At 47.2% G+C, this 19,130-nt stretch overlaps 1 protein-coding gene across 6 annotated transcripts in view; it reads left to right on the top strand.

Annotated features, from left to right (window-relative positions):
* Positions 1–19,130, top strand: part of ACHE (acetylcholinesterase (Yt blood group)) — a 152,546-nt gene that overhangs the window by 18,150 nt on the left and 115,266 nt on the right. The window contains exon 1 of one of the 6 annotated variants that reach the window (XM_085638179.1): positions 1,057–1,180. The exons of 3 other annotated variants lie outside the window; for them this stretch is intronic. The gene's annotated coding sequence lies outside the window, so the exon portion shown is untranslated. Of the gene's footprint in view, positions 1–1,056; positions 1,181–11,711; positions 11,868–18,434; positions 18,457–19,130 lie in introns of those variants that run through there. 2 more of the 6 variants (XM_085638176.1, XM_085638174.1) reach the window with 2 other exon arrangements.

The following is a 19,130-nucleotide window of genomic DNA, read 5'->3' as shown; positions in this document are numbered from 1 at the left end:
TACCTATCTTTATCCCACTCATTGTTTTGATCACCTTTGTCTCTGTCAGTCACCTTCCTTTCTCCACCCCTCATACTCCTTCTCTTCCTCATCACACATTCACCCCCTTCTCGTTTACCCTCTTTCCCCATGTCTCTCGCCTCTGTTTCACGTTATCATGCTCCTTCTTTTTCTTCTTTCTATATCTTTCTCTCTCCCCATTCTTGCTGCCTTTCTAACTTCCCTACTTTACCTCCTCAGTCAAATAATTTACTTTATACCACAAAAGAATACATGTTTCCCTCAGAAGCCCACTGCCAGAGCTAACTAAAGCTCTGTGGTCTTGATTCCACGTCATGCCTCTTTAATTCGCCACCAGACACTTCCTGCCTCTTTTTCTCACTCTTGCTGGTTCTTTTTCATCCAAATTTCTTGTTTGCTCCCTTTGTCACTGTTTTTCTGTCTTCCTCTTTCTTTCCCAATTTGTGTTGATCTCTCTCTTGCTCTGGTTCAAATTCTGTTGAGGAAACATATGTGCAGGTCCCCAAAAATGAGTGCAAATGTACCCCACCTGCAACCATGAGCTCAAATTCAGCACTGACTTCACCGGAGACGCTGCAAGACAGGCGCACAGTGAAGTGAGGATTCTGTCACCTCACAGCCTCTGGGGTATATGTTTACCTAGTTTTCTATACAGTTAGCCATCACTAAAGTGTCTGTGTACTAAGACTTCCCTTCAGTTCACAGCCTGTGAGGTATGCATGCATTGAGAATCCCCTACAGTTCACAACCCATCAAATATCCACATTTTGAAATTTGGCTGCCATCCCTCACAACCCATGAGGCATAAATGCATCATGCCTTCTATTTGCCTCAGTACCTCTAACATGACTGTGGACTGAGGCTTCCCATCACCTCAAAACCCACGAGATATCCACGCAATGAGACTTCTTTTCAAATCACAGCATTGGTTGAAATGGGCGGGATGTATTGGGAACAGTTTTTCAAACAATTTTTAATTTTACAAAAAGAGTTTCCTTAATTTTTGTCAAAAACAATCTTTCTTGAACAGTTAATGCAGACTTTGAGGTCCCTCTGGCTGAAAGGGAAGGGGGCTTCTGTAGTGCGGAGCCATGGGAGAGGCAGGCCGTGAAAGAAGACTCAAGCCTTCTGGCTAGGGCGCCTGCTAACTGAAGGAAATGTAAGTGTGTGGAATTGGTTAATCACTAAATCTAAAGGCTACTTGGGAGGCAGTATATGGTTTAAGTGCTGGAACTATTTGAGGCTTCCCGGTGGCAACACATTATTTTTTTTAAAAGGTAATGCAATGGTGTTAGTGCTGATCTGTGGAATAAGTCATTTTAGTGGAAACATATAAAAAATGTTTGCACTAGGTATAATCTGATTGTGCATTATTAAAAATGTATATTCTGTAAGCATTTGTTTTAGCTTAAACATTGAATCGCTTCACAATTTGTGTCAGCCTCTCTTATAATGTGTGCAATGCAATTTTATAACAATGATTTGCACATTTCTTAGTGCTTCCACTGACAGGCTGGGACCCGACCCCACAGCACTATAAATACACATCACTATTCTCCGCTGTACCAAACAGGATTCAGTTCTGTCCAGTGCTTAATTTGTAAAAGAATACATGCCGGTGCCCTAAGTTTTGATTAGAAGGACGTGGCCAGCTCTGTTGAATGTCTGGGGTGCTGAATACCAGGCCTGCGTTGGCTTGATTCCACCTCATGCCTCTTTCATCCACCACCAGACACTCTCTCCCCCTTTATTCCGCTCTTCTTCTTCCTTGCGTTCTTTCTTTGTCACTGTTCTTCCATCTTCTTATTTCCCTTGTGTATTTTTCTGTCTCTTGGTCTGGATAAAAGTCTGTTAAAAAAGGATCCTCAAAAATGGAAAATTCCCAGTTTCCATATTTTTGTTAATGCACTTCCACCGCTGCATCACAGACATTGAGATAGCCATACATGGGGATGAAGAACATATTTGCTCCATCTACTCACCTCACCAGGGGTTTTATGGACCTTGCTGCCTGCAAGGCTGGGTTGTGGTTGCTCAGAAGACTAATGCATCGACGGTCTTGTTCTGGGCTTCACCCAACCATCACATGTTTGATTCCCGACAGGTTATTGCAGACTTTTACATTGAGATGTTTCTTCACCTCCCGGCCGGTGCAGTAATAGTGCACTCGAGCATTATTTACTACACAGTCTGTAAGGTGTATGTGCTTTGAAGTGAATCTTCACAATATGTGCCGTATCTGCGGATCGATCCCAAGCCAAGTTTTTGCCTCCCATGCTGGGACGCAGATGACAAAGTCCATCCAAAGTAATCTCGAATATCCCAAAATGCAACACATTTTTAGTCCCTCATAAACCCACTCCCACAAGGTATTACCAAGCAGTACATCATTGTACCTTGCAAAATACATAAGGCCTGATTCACAAAGGGCCCCCGCAGTCGTGGGGGAGTCTCTGCACTCGGGCATAATCTCCACAATGAGAATTCTCAATACGGAGATTCCGGCCTCCCCATGACTGTGGGACCTCCGCCACGGGGGCGGAGAACTTTTGAGAATCATATCCTTGTGCATCAGTGCATAGACAGAACAACGTCCTGTCCTGATGGACTACAACCACTAACAATCAATCTACATTGGATAGTTCACTGTGCAGGCGTACGCCTCCATCTCGGTGAGGCCCACACCCAGGTGCGGCCCGTGCAGGTAAGAACGGAGGGGCAGTGAGTCGGGTTGGGGGGTATTCGACAGACGACCACGAGGGAAAATTAAATGAATAGCCCCAAACCCGACCGCTCCTACCTGCACGGGCCACTGCTGCCCACACCCACGCGTCCGTTTGACTAGTCTAGCAGTGACTCTCAATGGCGATGGAGAACTCCTCCTGCACCGCCTCTGCTAACGAGGAACCTTGTAGATTGCACCCCTGAGCCAATGCTCATTCAGTGCTCCTTCTGGGCTGAAGACTCAGAGGGGCACAATTACTCACTCGATGCTCACATATGTGCATGTAATTGTACGGTTTCGTGTGCACACTGCCCTGACGCTGTCAGGAGCCGGGTGCACGCTATATAAAACCACATTGGTTAAGTATTAAATAGCTATACGGTCGATTGATTAGGGTGACTAGATATTGAACTCCACAAACCGTGACATTCCACAAACATAGAAGTAGGACTGCAATTTTTCCTGGGACGAGGGTCACAGGGTGACCCATTTGACAGCTCTTACGAACATAGAAAACTGCAACTGTCGCTGCCAATCCGGGGTGCCTGGTCACAGAAACAATAAACCGGCTAGGATGACACAAGCTTTCTGAGTCTGTCACAGTGTGGTTTATAGTGATTTACAATACACAAATATCTAAAGCTGTGTGTGAGGCTCACAGAACAATAATAGCGCTCTGAGGCCTACATTGGCCTGACTCCAGCTGAGCAAGTCTGTAAAAATAAATACAAAATAAATCATCACTCCTGTTCCACAACTCTTACAACCAAAACCACGAAATAAACAAAAACGAATGTTTCACAACTCTCAGAGGGTTTCATATTTACAGAAACAGAGGACTCCCTGAACCGAAATGATTACTGAACTGTATAAGAAAGAGGGACAGCCTGTTATATTTATAAACAAACAGTTTATTTTACCAGAGAGTCTCTTGGAACATTTACAAGAAAAAGGGGTCCACATATCTGATATACACAGGGAACAGGAAAAGAAACACGTCAGGGAAAATACACTGGTGCGCATTAAGCAGCTGGCCAGAGAATGCCCCACAGCTTGAGGATAAAGGTACAGAGTTACAGAAACACACCAGCAATTTACAGAAGACACCGCAGCCTGAGGGGGAGATGCAAAGTCACAGAAACACACCAATAACTTTCAGATGACCCCGCATCAAAAGGGTGAAGATACAAAGTCACAGAAACACAACAGCGACTTTCAGAAGACTCGGCTGCATGAGGGTGGAGATAAAAAGTTACAGAAACACACCAGTGGATTTCAGAAGATCCTGCAGCATGAGGGTGAAGATACAAAGTCACAGAGGTATACCAGTGGATTTCAGGAGACCCTGCAGCATGAGGGTGAAGATACAAAGTCACAGAAGCATACCAGCAACTTTCAAAAGACCCAGCATCATCAGGGTGAAGGTACAAAGTCACAGAAACACAATAGCAGCTTTTGGAAGGCCCCGCTGCATGAGGGTGAAGCTACAAAGTCACAGAAACACACCAGCGACTTTCAGAAGACCCCAGAGCATGAGGGTGAAGATACAAAGTCACAGAAACACACCAGCGATTTTCAGAAGACCCCAGAGCATGAGGGTGAAGATACAAAGTCACAGAAAAACATCAGCAACTTTCAGAAAACCCCAGAGCATGAGGGTAAAGATAAAAAGTCACAGAAACATCCCAGCAACTTTCAGAAGTCCCTGCAGCATGAAGGTGGAGATACAAAGTTACAGTAACACACCAGCAGCTTTCAGAATACCCCGAGCACCAGGGGGAAGACAAAAAGGGTCTGATTTAGATCTTGGCGGGTGGGTTACGTTGTGACAGATATCCTGTTCGCCAATATATAAACCCCATAGGTTATAATGGGATTTATATTTCAGTGGACGGGGTATTGGCCACCATTGAGATGGAGTAACCCGTCCGCCGAGATCTAAATCAGTCCCAAAGTTACAGAAAGTCACCAGCAATACAGAAGACCAAACGGCAAGCGGCGGAAGATGCATTGTTACACACAGAGTGGCAACGCATAGAAGGCTTCAGAAGTGAAGGGAAATATAGCGATACACGTGCACCAGACTCACAGAATGTCCCACATCAAGAGGAAAAAGAGGCAATGTTACAAACATGCAAGTACATCACAGAAGACCCATCAACATGAGGACAGAGATATTTATGCCTCTATCAAAAGCTTTCACAGTATGTGGGAAAAACACTTTCACATCCAAGCAACCGTCTCAGGAAAGACCCACAACAGAGGAAAGAGACATGCCCCGGTTTACTATCATTTTGTGTCATGGGTGTGACAACTGTTTAGCAATCCTGTGCATCCGCCAATGTATTTTGATGCAAACCCAGAAGTACTAAAGTTTGTAAACTTGGGTTTGCGCCACAATGGTGTACCCAACTGAGGCTGGCGTGACAAGGGGAAATAGCTTTATTTCTCCTTGTTGCATCCTCTCTGCATGTGTACTGCCTTCTGCAGGACATATACCAAGACTCTGCGTGCTTTTGCAATGTATCATACCTGTACCGGGCACTCTGCATGCTTTCACTGTGTATTAAACCTTTATTGCACACTCTGCGTGCTTTCACTGTGTACTATACTTTTATTGCACACTCTGCGTGCTTTCACTGTGTATCACACTTGAACTGGGCACTCTGAGTGCTTTTGCAATGTATTATACCTGTACTGGGCACTCTGAGTGCTTTTGCAATGTATTATACCTGTACCGGGCACTCTGCGTGCTTTCACTGTGTATTAAACCTTTATTGCACACTCTGCGTGCTTTCACTGTGTACTATACTTTTATTGCACACTCTGCGTGCTTTCACTGTGTACTATACCTTTATTGCGCACTCTGCGTGCTTTCACTGTGTATCATACTTGAACTGGGCACTCTGCATGCTTTCACTGTGTATCACACTTGAACTGGGCACTCTGAGTGCTTTTGCAATGTATCATACCTGTACTGGGCACTCTGAGTGCTTTTGCAATGTATCATACCTGTACTGGGCACTCTGAGTGCTTTTGCAATGTATCATACCTGTACTGGGCACTCTGAGTGCTTTTACTGTGTATTAAACCTTTATTGCACACTCTGCATGCTTTTACTGTGTATTAAACCTTTATTGCACACTCTGCGTGCTTTCTATACCTGTACTGGGCACTCTGCGTGCTTTTACTGTGTATTATACCTTTATTGTGCACTCTGCATGCTTTCAATGTGTATTATACTTGTACTGGGCACTCTGCGTGCTTTCACTGTGTATTATTATACCTTTATTGCGCACTCTGCGTGCTTTTACTGTGTATTATACCTGTACTGGGCACTCTGCGTGCTTTTACTGTGTATTATACCTTTATTGTGCACTCTGCATGCTTTCAATGCGTATTATACTTGTACTGGGCACTCTGCGTGCTTTCACTGTGTATTATTATACCTTTATTGCGCACTCTGCGTGCTTTTACTGTGTATCACAGTTGCACTGGGGATTGCGTGCTTTCTCTTTACATTAAAAACTTGATTTAAGCACTCTGACTGCTTTCACTGTGTATCATACCCACGCTGTGCACTTGAAGAGAGATTTAGGGTCGCCCTGCAACCACTCAGAGGGCCTTCTCTCACTGATGCACACATTATGAACCACTGCCCCACGTTTCGGGGGGGGGGGGGGGGGGGGGGCTACTAAAAACTTTGGGGAGGGGGAATTCTTCCAGTGGTAGTCACAGTGGAGATGCAGGGGCTCTAAGAAGGGGTGAAAAGACAACAAAGCCTCGTTAGCAAGTACATGGTCTTTTAAAGACCTGTGAAGTGCTCGGGTGCGGCTGTTTGTGCCCAGGAAGCTGTCTCAGCCCGGGCTGCCACACACGATGGGGAGGGGGGGGGGAGGTGGGGGGGGGCTGAAGCCCTTTCAGCCCAATGGCGTTGCGCGCCTGCACGTGAAGTGCTTAAGACTGACGAGCAGCCAGAGTGAGAGAAGAGGTGAGTGAAGGGAGGCAGGCGCGCCTTTTTACCCAGCAGCCCTGTAGCATCTTGTATTCCAGAGGTGGCCAGACTGGTGATGTGCTCTCCGTTGCCATGGCAACTGGCCATGCCCCCTGCAGCATGTGGACAGCACTGAGTGATGCTCGTGCCCCACCTGTCATCGCAGACCTCGCCTCGGGAATAAGGAATGAGCTCCGGGAATGCCCGGGTCGCGGGTTGTCCTAGACCCCCCACCCCAACTCGCCCCACCCCACCCCTGGCACCCACAGGGCTTTTTAGGCAGATGAAAGGGCGTGATTTTGCACTGGAGTTGGGCGCAGGCCCTTCTAGCAGTGGGGCAGGCATGCTCACGTGGACACGCTGTACGTTTCCACCCTCACAGTTCAGTATCCGTGCACCCACAACATCACAGGTCTCTAACCACATGCCACATACACAACATCCAGTGGTGTCACAAAACCTCAAGGGCCCCCGTGCACGGTAAGATGAGGGGGCCCCATTACCTATTCCCTAACTAACTACCTTGCTGCTTCTGAGTGTTTTATTTTTTTTCAGCTGGCCAGCCCAAGGGGGCCCCTTTGAGGTGGACGGTGATGGGACCCTGCCACACCACAAGAGTTGCGGGGGCCCCGTTACGCCCCTGACAACACCTGGCACACATCACATTAGGCAAAACATTACACACACATTCAACACAGCATAGATATACCATGATGCTGGCTATCTCGGTGCTCACAAAATGACTCCCCACTGGAACACACCATGCACTGTCATACAAGCAAACACATTAAAACAGAACTCTTAACATACACCCAACAGAGCCCAAAATGTGCCACAAATTGGTTGTTATGGCACACAACAGAACTCACTAGCACCAGTTGTCACAGACACACTCATACACCTGTATGTCCACATGCTTGCATACTCTCCCAGAAGATACACAAAGGATGTTTTACAGCCCTCTGGTTTCTCCCATCAAGGACTCAGAACATTCACCTACAACTTAACTGAAGTTGACACACTAACCCAGCCTAGAAACAAACTCACTCACTCTAGTGACAGCACATCCTCCCCTGCCCAACCAGACCCTGGTTGATGATGGAAGCCCGGGGACCACATACAAGATCACCTCCAGTCTACCAGAAGAGCTGCATTGCCACCCCAGTGGCGGATGATTGTGTGCTGTACAAACACTAATAACAGAACATTCATTTCCCCTTCAGTTAAGAGCACACTGCGTTCCCCAGGAGAGGGCACTGAAGCCCTTAGCTCAGTTTTGGCTACGCAGATATAGGGGCAAGCCATGGGCCGTGTACATATATAAAGCACTGTATAGGAATGCACATGAAAGGCCTGGCCTCAACGCCGGTGGGCATCCAGGCCACACCAGGGAGACCAGTGCCGCTTGCCTGGGACGGCCATCGGTGTGTGACGCTATGAACTGACGCGCAGACTGTAGAGTACGTGGCACCTGACCGCTAAAACATTTGCTCAGCTGAGATATTGAGGAACCCATGACGCTGGGCCTCCACTTTAGTGAGAAGTCCAAACTGTTTTCAGCAGTAAAGCAAGTGGTGCAGAAAAGATGGAATTGAGTATGAAAGAATTGGCTGGTCCCAGTACACCAGGGTATCCATGATTGATCTCCTCAAGATAATCTGCCCATCCCATGTATCGTGCCCAAGAATGTGGGGTAGAACACTATGGATAATTCCGATCAAGCTGGAAGCCCTGCTGGAACTGTCTTGGGGCCACTGCCATGGACGGCTTGTGGTCTCCTCCCCTGCAATGACCCATCCTCTTCCTGTTCATCAGCTGACCTTGTCCTTTTTAGCTGTGAGGATTTGTAAGATAGGAACGGGGTTTCTGAGATGCCCAATGCCAACGCACATCCCGGAAACTGTGTGTTCATTCACTGATCATCAGGGCTTCCCAATTCCCATTTACCAGAGTCCAGGGCACCATCTTGGTGTCTTAGAAGGAGAGGTAGGACTGGCACGGCTGGGGTTATTAAGGCAGCCATGTAAAGTTATGTGGTTGCTGTCCCTTTAAATGGCCGACAGGACACAGGGGTGTCTATAAGTGAGATTATTTTGAGAGGAGGGTCACGCATCCGATCACTGATTGGCAGGGGCACATTGGATCATGGATACAACTAGTAGGACCGCATACAAAGGTTATATACACATACACATATTTGCTTAGACTGTTTAAATCTGATTTTGCATGCAAATGCCTACATATAACTGTATCCGTGTAGTGAGATATATATCTATACACACATGCACTCAAAGTGACATTGAAACATTTTTTGCAAACAACAGTGCATTGCAATGAAAGGTAATTGGACAAATGAATGTGTGTGTGGCAAGGTGCGCTGTCTGTTTTTCTGTGTCACCTCCTGGTACATTCAGCAGCTGTGGTGGTGGGGCACAAGTGGATGGGAGGGCCGGGACAAACACAGCTGGGGCACGGGGCACAACTGCCCCCCCTCAAGAGACACCACTGACATGATAGGCATTAGCGGACGCAGGCACCCCTGATTACGGGAATGCAGAGGTCACTGGCATGTTCAGCTGTACCTTCCCCACATGTTGCACGGTACTCTGAGCAATAGCTGTGTGTGTATCACGGTGTGAGGCAGGGTCTTCTAGGAGCTCAGGGGGTTTTTAATGTGCCGTGTTACCATCTGATACTCCTTTCAGTAAATAATGTATAAATGATGCCTCAATTCAATGATGACAACTTATCTTTGGTGATATTTCCACATCTCATCAGAGCAGTATAGGCGGTGTTGTATCGTGTGCAGTTGCCGTCATCATGCGGTGGGACATTCTCTGAGCCTGGTGTGTGCATGACACTTCTGTTTCCCCTCATATTTTGAGGTCTTCTGTGACTTGTTCATCTTTATAACAATTCCCTCATGCTGTGGCACATTGTGTAGGTGTAAAATTAACATTACATCTCCCCCCTCATGTTTTTTGGATCTTCTGTCAAGTGCTTGCCTGTGTGTAATGTTTTTCCCCCTCATGCTGTGCGACCCCTTTAAGCACTCTGTGTGTCTTCGCCTCATGTTTTGGGGTATTCTCTGAGTCGTTCGCCTGTGTGCATCTTTGTATGTTTCTCTTCATGCTGTTGGAACATCCTTAGACTTTAGAGTGTGAGTGCAACACTCACATCATCATGTATGTATTGGGCCTTCAGGCAGGTGCTCGTCTGAAACATTGTAACTTTTCTCTTAGGCTGTGAGACATTCTCTTGGTGTATGTGCAACATTGTATTTTTCTTCCTTTGTTTTGTGTCTTCGGTGAAGTGATTTCCAGTATGTAACATAATAACTTTTCTCTCATTATGTGGTGTACATATAACTATCCTAGTGTTTCTGTGTCTTCAGTGAGCTGCTTGCTTGAATGTAACACTGTAACTTTCCCCACATAATGTGAACCCTTCCATGGGGAATGCATTTCTTTCTTCTGTGATTGGTTTGTCTGTGTGTCAGACTGTAGCCTTTTTTCTTCTGTTCTTGGCCTTCTGTAAGGTGATTGCTTTCATGTAACACTGTAACTTTTCCTTCATACATGAGAAACGCCCCCTTTGTATGTGCCTATCTTTCTCCTCGTTTCCTTGGTTCTTCTGCGAGGGGTTTATTTGTGTGACATTGTGACCTAGATGCACAAAAAGGTCAGGAAACGCAGCACAACAATGAAAGTTGCTGTACTGTGTTGCATGAATGGTAGAAAGCTGAACCCAAAGATAGGGTGCTGTTTAGCTCACACCCTGCGCTGTCACACTTGTGGCACCCTTGTTGTGGGCAGGGTAGTTTTTGTGCAGGAAGATGTGCCTTCTTGCACAAAAAACTATACATAGAGGCCTATTTGTCGGGTGTGCAGTGAAAGAATGCAGGGTGTACAGTGAAAGAATGCAGGGTGTGCAGTGAAAGAATGCAGGGAGTGCAGTGAAAGAATGCAGGGTGTGCAGTGAAAGAATGCAGGGTGTGCAATGAAAGAATGCAGGGTGTGCAATGAAAGAATGCAGGGTGTGCAATGAAAGAATGCAGGGTGTGCAGTGAAAGAATGCAGGGTGTGCAGTGAAAGAAAGCAGGTAGTGCAATCAAAGAATGCAGGTGCACAGTGAAAGAATGAAGGGTGCACAATGAAAGAATGCAGGGTGTGCAGTAAAATAATGCAGGGTGTACGGTGAAAGAATGCAGGGTGTGCAATGAAAGAATGCAGGGTTTGCAGTGAAAGAGAGCCGGGAGTGCAGTGAAAGAATGCAGGGTGTGTAGTGAAAGAACGCAGGGAGTGCAATGAAAGAATGCAGTTGTGCAGTGAAAGAATGAAGGGTGCACAGTGAAAGAATGCAGGGTGTGCAGTGTAAAAATGCAGGGTGTGCAGTGTAAAAATGCAGGGTGTGCAGTAAAAGAATGCAGGGTGTGCATTGAAAGAATGCAGGGTGTGCACTGGAAGAATGAAGGGTGTGCAGTGAAATAATGCAGGGTGTGCAGTAAACAAATGCAGGGTGTGCAGTAGAACAGCACGCGCAGTGAGAACATTGGAAAGCGGAATGGTGAACGATGGCCGCAAGGACAGGGGAGTGCACAGTGGCAGCAGCCAGAGTGCAAATTTGAGTGACGTAGTTTGTGCATTGCTGGCAGGTTACACAGTGGCAACAGATGGTTAAAGCAATCCAGCCAGGATGAGCCACAGCAATGCAGTGTGCACAGCGCAGTCTGAGAGCAGTCGTGCACGCTGCATAGCGTCGGCAGACTCCGCAGTGCAGGCCGCGTGCACACTTGTGACCCCTGGTTACCTCATTCTTCGGTGGAAGTTTCGTCACGTGATTTACCAGGAAACTTTACTTCAAACACTGCTTATAAATAAGCCGGGCTCGGCTCGAGTGTCAGGGAGTTTATTCTCAGGGCGTCGAGCATTTCCGGTGAGAGAGATCGCCTGTCAAGTGATGGGAATAGCAGGCGGCGGGGCACATCTAAGGGGCTTCGGCTCAGTTCGCTCCACCATCCCAGGCCGGGCTCTGCTTTCACCAGCCTGGGGGGCCCCCCAACCCCCGAGAGACTGCGCAGGGGATCCCCTAGGCCTTCGAAGTCTGAGCAACAGGCAGAGTGCCTAGGTGAGTGTGATCTCGTGTGCACCCCGATTATTGGACTGTGCATGGAACACGTCATTTCTGTTTTCCATTCGTTTGCCGTGATTGGGTAATGTTCGTGGCCTGGTTTGCGAAGAAAATACGTTTCCTGCACGAAGTGTGAAAGTGGGTGATGCCAGGGCCACGTGCGCACCACGTGACTTTGGAAACTGTTTGGGCTTTACTTTGATGTGGTGTCTCGCGTGCCTTTTGAGGGCTCACCTCGTGTACATCTCTTTTGTAACTCACTTGTAACTTACTCAAACTGGTAGCCCTCATGAGAATTGCAGATATTAGTCATGGGATTGCCTGCTACTTATCCAGTCCCCATGGAGGGTAGTGTGAGATGACTCTCTGCGTGACCTTGGTACCCCGCCGTCTTTTCTAGGAGTAAACCCCAAACTCTACCCAAAGGGGAATAGACCATTGGGTGTTTCTCCTGGAATGTGACACTCTGTGTCTGGGCACAGACACAACAGCCTTTTTTCGACATGTGAAGGTCACCTGGGACTGTGTTATTCAAGGTTGCAACATCCCTTGTGTGTGCACGCTCTCATGCATAATGGTAGTGCTGCATACACACATGGACAGTGAGCCCCTGTAACAAAGCATCCACCTTCAAGTGCAGTGACTCTAAGTGCCTGCACAGGGTGTCTGTGCAGCAGACGATGACACTGAGGCTGATGACACACTCCATGAGTGTGTGCATGGGACCTCTCTGACCCTTGAGTGGAGACCTGAAGGGTGATTTGCCCAGAATCACAGGATGTTTAGCGTCATTGCCGAGACTCGAACCCAGTTCCCCAGGTCCGAGGTCGAGCGCCCTAGCCGTTAGGCCAACTCCTCTCCCCAAAAGGTGGAAGCATGCTTCCACACTGGAAGCATGCACGCAGGCAAAGCACATATCCTCATCTGCAGGAAGGTATGACCGCCGGAAATAAGGTGAACGCCCACTACTGTCACAAGATGGCGTTCATCATCACAGAAGGGCTCACGGGTACCTTCTATGTTATCTAAGTGCAGGACTTGCAGGGCAAGGGGAACGATGTGCCGTTCTAGCGGCAGCCTCACTTTCTGGAATGCCGCCCTAAAATAAAAAAATAATGTTACAGATGTGGAAAACTGTTTGTGCTGCCTTCATTGCTCCTAATGCCCATGATGGACTCAGGATTTCCTCTGCTACCCAGTCCTCAATCCCTTACGTTTATTGACCTAAAGAGAATAATGCAGCGGCTTGAAGCCTCTATGCTGACCGTAAGCCCTGGGGCTGTTCTAGGGCAAAACAAGTCGAATTAGCTACTTATGTGGAGGAGGAGGGACGCAGCATGGGGGCAGGAGTGGGGGTGGGGGGTAGTGTACATTTCCCCTATAAGTACCAAAACCTATCTGTAACTCCGTGAAGCAGAGGAATTTGAGGAGCTGTCAGATATGTATCATCGCTCCTCAAGTAGTGAGGGCCATAAGGCAGACCCCTACAGCCCCTATGATGCATGTGGATGTCACCCTTCAGGGACCCCTCTTTCATCCTAAATCCTATTTATAGTTGTGAGATGCTAGGATCTTAAGGACCTCTCTCCTCACATCATTTTGATTCACCCCTTCCAGCATAGGGTTCGCCTTACGTTGGGCCTTCAGCAGGACAAATAAAACAAGGGGAAAAGGTTATTTATGTTACTGTGGAGCGGAGACAGGAATGGTCACAGGAAAAGTCTAGGGTTGAAGTCCACTCGCACAAGGTGAATCCATAAGCGGGCAGAGAAAAGTAGAAGATGTGTAAATGCCTTGGACCAGCCCTCAGGCTTCACCTTTATAACCCACAGCTCTCCAAGGCAGTCGCCTAGCAGAGGCGCACTCCCTGTCCCCAACGACTGCTCATCTTCACACAGTGAGTCAGGCTCTGATCTGAGGTAGAAACTTCAGAACCCCTCGTGAAGTGACGGCTGGACCACCAAAACCAATGCCGTCACAATGACTAATGTCTGTGATGCAAGTAGCAAACACAACTAACAACAGAGCAGCGAGGAGATGCAATAGCAAAGGGTTGTCTGGGAATATTCTCTTTGCACAGCTGTGGGGCTCCTCCACCATCTTGATTTTTCACAATTTAATCTGCAGCTTTTAACATGGATGATCATCCCAGCCTCATGCAGGCAGCTGCCCTCAACTGTGGTCAGTGTGTCCGTGGAGGACAGCGCGGAGGGTTTCCACTGCCCTGAAGAGTCACCAACAGTGAAATTGGGCCAACAAGTCTCTGAGCTTATAGGGTCCACGTATAGGAACAAACAAGTCTCTCCGCAGCACCAATTCTATTCAACATTTATACTAGGCCATTTGTCTCCCAACCGTCCTTCCACAGCACCTCACTTCATGTACACATGTATTTCCAAATCCCATCCCAGACAGCCAGCCACAACCATCTCAACATGTCTCAAGAGACCTAAGTTTTAAAATATGAATTAGCCCCAAATGGATGTGTGGCCCCGAAAGACCTTCTCTGAAATCATCGGTCTCCAGATCAATCCCCCAATCTTCATCACGATTGTACAGCCAGCACCCACGGCAAAATAGGATTCACATTGCAAATAATTACTTTTTTCTAGTAACAAATAGAAAATATTGTGCCTTTCTGGCTCAGAGTATTATATAAAATCCTACTTTTTCTGCCAGACTTTCTGTACATTATTGCGATAGGGCCTAAGAAAACAGTCATGAATGAATTAATCAATGAACTACTGTAATACCCCCATACGATCACTATTCACAAGTGGATACATTAACTGTAAACTATCCAGACCCTGGCTCTCTAGATCAGGGGTCTCCAACAGGTCGATCGCGAGCTACCTGTAGCTCGCCGACCCTCTGAGAGTAGCTTGCGCTGCTATTTAATTTTTTGAGACGTCATTTACAATTTTATTTTGTATCCCGTCATTTTCTTTCACAACTTTCAGCCCTTTTCCACAACTAAATAGCCCTTGCCGGCCCTCACACAAACCAGCTCTCTGATTGGCTGTAGTGAGCTTAGCTGGGGCGGGGCTGGCTGAAGACGGTGATGTTTTTCCTCCTACTAACGCGCCACCTGCCTTTTCCAGGCTGGCACCGCGCTTTCCATCATCTTCCACTCCACTGACTTCACTTGGGCCTCCCGGAGCAGCTCTGAGGTAAGAGGGGCCCCTGACCCTGCATGAGCCGAGTCGCTGGGTAAAAGCACTCAGTGCTTGCAAGGCCTTTTGATTTTAGTGTTGTCTGCCACTGCACTCTAGATCTGCCTTCAGTAAAAAAGCGCAGTGGCAGGCAACGTTTAAAATTAAAAAGTCCTTTCAGGCACTGACTGGTGCTGGGCCAATATTCAGTGGCGTAGCTAGGGTGGAACGGTGGGAGCGGTCCATCCCAGGCGGCACTATATTGGGGACGGACAAAGGCATTCAGATAAGGCTCGGCTTGCTTTCGTGGACGTTCGGGGACGGGCAGAGAAGGAATAGGACTCGGGCAATGTCCTCTTCTTTTTTGTGCTGGCAGCTGTCCCGCCCTCTCTTCCGATTATTCCCTCTCTTTCTGTCTTGCTCCTCACTTACTGAAAACCGTGACTTGAAGAAACGGTTCACAACCTCTCTTTCCTTCTTTCATTTAGTTGCTCCCCTGTGAAATGGATCCAAAAAAGAAAAACACTCTTGCGGGAAATGCCCTTTTTCTGCCATTTTTCTATTTCAAAGTGCAGCGGGATGGAGAGAAATAGAAGGTTTTAAATATGAAAAATAAATACATAACTAAATAAAGTAAGACAGAGGGGTTGCAAAGTGGCCAGATTGGTTTTATTTACATCCAAATACATCAGCATCACTTTACAGAGTTTGCCAGCGAAGCGCTACTTTTGTTTTCTCGTCTTTCTTTGAACAGCATTGTTGTTCCCAGGTGGGAACGTGTACCATTCCTGGAGGTACTGCAATACCTGGTTGATGGGTGGATTGGAAAACACAATGTGTACCATGGCTCTGTGTTTATGAATGGGGTCTTTAAACCATACTGCTTAAATTTGTAAGGATATAAGCAATGGACATTGAAACGGTTCCCTTCAGGGCCCTCTTGTCATGTCCTTAACTTTTCAGGTAAAACCACTCGCTGATTTCTGAATAGTGAGTGAGAGATCCTTAAGGTAACCATGTTGTTTCTGCTCGCATTTCACATGATTTGTTTACTTAATCTTGCATTCCATATGAGGGGTTGCTTTAACTTTTTTTTTTTAGGCAGCATATTACTCTTATCAAGTGCATAATTTGAATTGAGCCACATCCAAGTGTTTATAGCTGGCACAATTAAGTTATAGCTGAAGGCAGTGCGAGTTTCTCTCAATGGGGAAATATGGTGTTCAGTGGGGGAGAGGATGTGGCACTATGGCCAGAGCTGTCAAATTTGGAACTGGGGAACCGGGTTCAGCCTTCATGACCAGTCCACCAGACCACTGTACTGAGGGAGCACATTCCCATGCTAGACCTTAGAAGGCCCCACTAGACCAATCTAGACGGGAACTCTTTAGTATTTTTTTCAAACCACAGTATGGGCTCTGAAGAAATTAGGCTTAAAATCAATGAAATTGGACGTGGGGGGTCTCTCGGAAAAATGTGTGAGTTGCTTGGGGTTTAGTAGCTCACGACGATTTTCACTGACCAGAAGTAGCTCTCACTACACAAAAGGTTGGAGACCCCTGCTCTAGATCAATTGGCTCACCTTTAGACAAGTGCCTTGGCTACCAATAGTAGCTCTTAAAACCTTCAGTTACACTGGGATCACAAACAAATGAACTGATGGCCAAGCTGCAGTCATCCTAGAAGACGGAATTCAAGTTAGCCTGACAACTCACATGTGCTCTGCCTCCTGTATATTCTGGAAACCCCAATAACCCCCTTGCTCTCTGATTGATGCACAGATCTCTGTCTCTCGCCTTCCCACAATTGCGGAACTTGCTCCCATCTGAATTAAATACTGCAACAGCTTACTGTGTTTAAGGGAAATGTGAAGCACGTACCTCTACAGTACTGCTTCACAAGTGCAATATAAGACATGTGGATAGTGATTATGTGTCTAGAAGACATTAGATTGGTAGTGTGGGCTCTACAAATTCCTTATTAAACAAAAGAGAAATGTGTAAAATCCATGAAGCAAGTAGAGAAGTATTTTCAAAAAATTCCAGAGACGCTTTAGTGAGGCAGAGGGGAAATATTGGAATTGTGAACGGGAATGTGTGCTGGACATTCATGTTGGGGACACTTGTGGAAACCTTAAATAGGACAGAATATTCCATCTTCATCACTGGGGTGGTTACAGGACCCTTGATCACAGGGCTTCACGAGCGGGAGATTATCGCAGGCGAACTGCGATGGTTGCAGGACAAGAGATGTAGCTCAACCCCACGTCGTCCCCGTGATAGACGTGGACGCGAGTGAAGCATTTTGTGTACGCACAGAAGTCCTGCAGACAGCTACCTGTGTTATTTATTCATTTGCTCATTAATCTCGTGTGACTAATCTCAGAAGGATTGATGTCGGATTTCAATGTTATTTTATTGGGTTTTGTTTAACAACAGGGCCTTTATTTCATGGAATTACAAGTTTAATATTTTAATTCCTGTTGTTATTTATTTTTATATTAAGTACCTATTTTGTTAGGAAAGGACCCTGTTTTCTTTACCACCAACCCCATTTATTTATTTTTATTAGAGTGTTATATAGCGGGAACTAGACCCGAGACATCGGGTATCAGAGCGCTTTGCATGAGCACCAGTTTCGTTACAGATGGATGGGTCTGTTTCCATTTATTTTAACTAAATGTGCCCTTCACTTTTTGTTTTAAATTGTTATTTTAAATAAACGGGGTGTTCTCCATAACACCTCTATTTTACATCTGTCCCCTATTACATTTACCAGTGTTTTTATAAACAATGTAATTGCCCTACATTTATTGTCCTGAGGTATTTGACCCGGGAAAAAAAACGTCACCTTGTACACAATGTTAACCTGGGAGCCAGGCTTCCATTCTGGGTTAGGAACTGACTGAGCATAGACAGCAGATGGTACACTTCAACGGGGTCACTCAGAGGCGAAGGGAAGGTGTCTGGGAAGACAAGTTGGGTACCACCTTCATCCGATCTCCATTGGACTGTCTTCAGCGCTAAATGAACAACACTGCCGAGGAGATGGGATGCGAGGGAGCCCTGTTTACTTGTGATCAGCGGCGTAACGAAACTTGAAGCCCCCCTCTGAAAAGTACACGGAGCTCCCCCTAACCACACATAAGGACGCGCGCGCCCTCCGGACCCAGTCCCGTGCTCTCACGCTCGGGCACAGTGCCGGAGGGGGGCCCTAGATTACGCCCCCGTGCCACCGCTGGGGATGTTGCTATGCCGCTGCTTGTGACTGAAAGACCTGTCACGGGGTTGACACCGAGAGGGAGTGACAAAGGTGAGACGTGGTTGTGTAAAGCTGCGAGACCGGTCTGGGAGGAGGCAGGCCTTAGAATGTCCTGCGAGGGTGAGGCTGTGTGCGGAGGGAGCCGGATCCTGCCACACCGTCAAGGAAAGGAGGTAAGGAACACAATGGGACCGGGATCTGGGAGGTTTCATGTTTGAACCATCGGAACGAGACGGCCCAATGTTGAAATGCCTGTTTGTTTTACAAAGAGGCCCGACATCGAAGCAACGTGCCCACAAAGCACTTCTGAACTGAGCGCCAAAACTGCACTCGAATAAGCACAGACTATTAAACATTCACGAACATCAGGCACAATTTCTTAGCGAGAAAGCAAAGCTGCCTTTGCACTCCTGCGGGCGAGGGGGAAGAAACGGGGCCCCCATCTCCCGATCTGGTCATCCAAATAGCTGTACTTTTATGCAGTGGCCCCTTATACCGGTCAGAAACATTCACCCCATGGTGGGGCTTTCTGCGGGGCTTTTATTGGTCTTGAACAGGAATAAAGATGCATCAAGGGTATAAGGTACCAAATTTAATAGACATAAAAATGGGGCCCCACCCTGGGAGGTAAAGGTAGCCTACACAAGTAGTCTTGGAGTCAGAGCCCGGCAGTCCTGTCCAAGGTGCTGATGTGCAATATTGCAGGTGTCCTGAGCACCACGGCTTGGAACGGGTATCAGCAGCTGCTTCCCTCTGTACAGCCTCACGCCTTTCACTCGTGAAGGAACACAGAGTGGGTCGTGGGTGTAAAACTGCACATTGGAGTGCCGCTATAGACCTCCAGGCA

This window comes from Triturus cristatus, chromosome 12 (genome assembly GCF_964204655.1).
Source record: "Triturus cristatus chromosome 12, aTriCri1.1, whole genome shotgun sequence".
NCBI lineage: Eukaryota > Metazoa > Chordata > Amphibia > Caudata > Salamandridae > Triturus > Triturus cristatus.
This window is presented reverse-complemented; position numbering and strand designations above follow the sequence as displayed.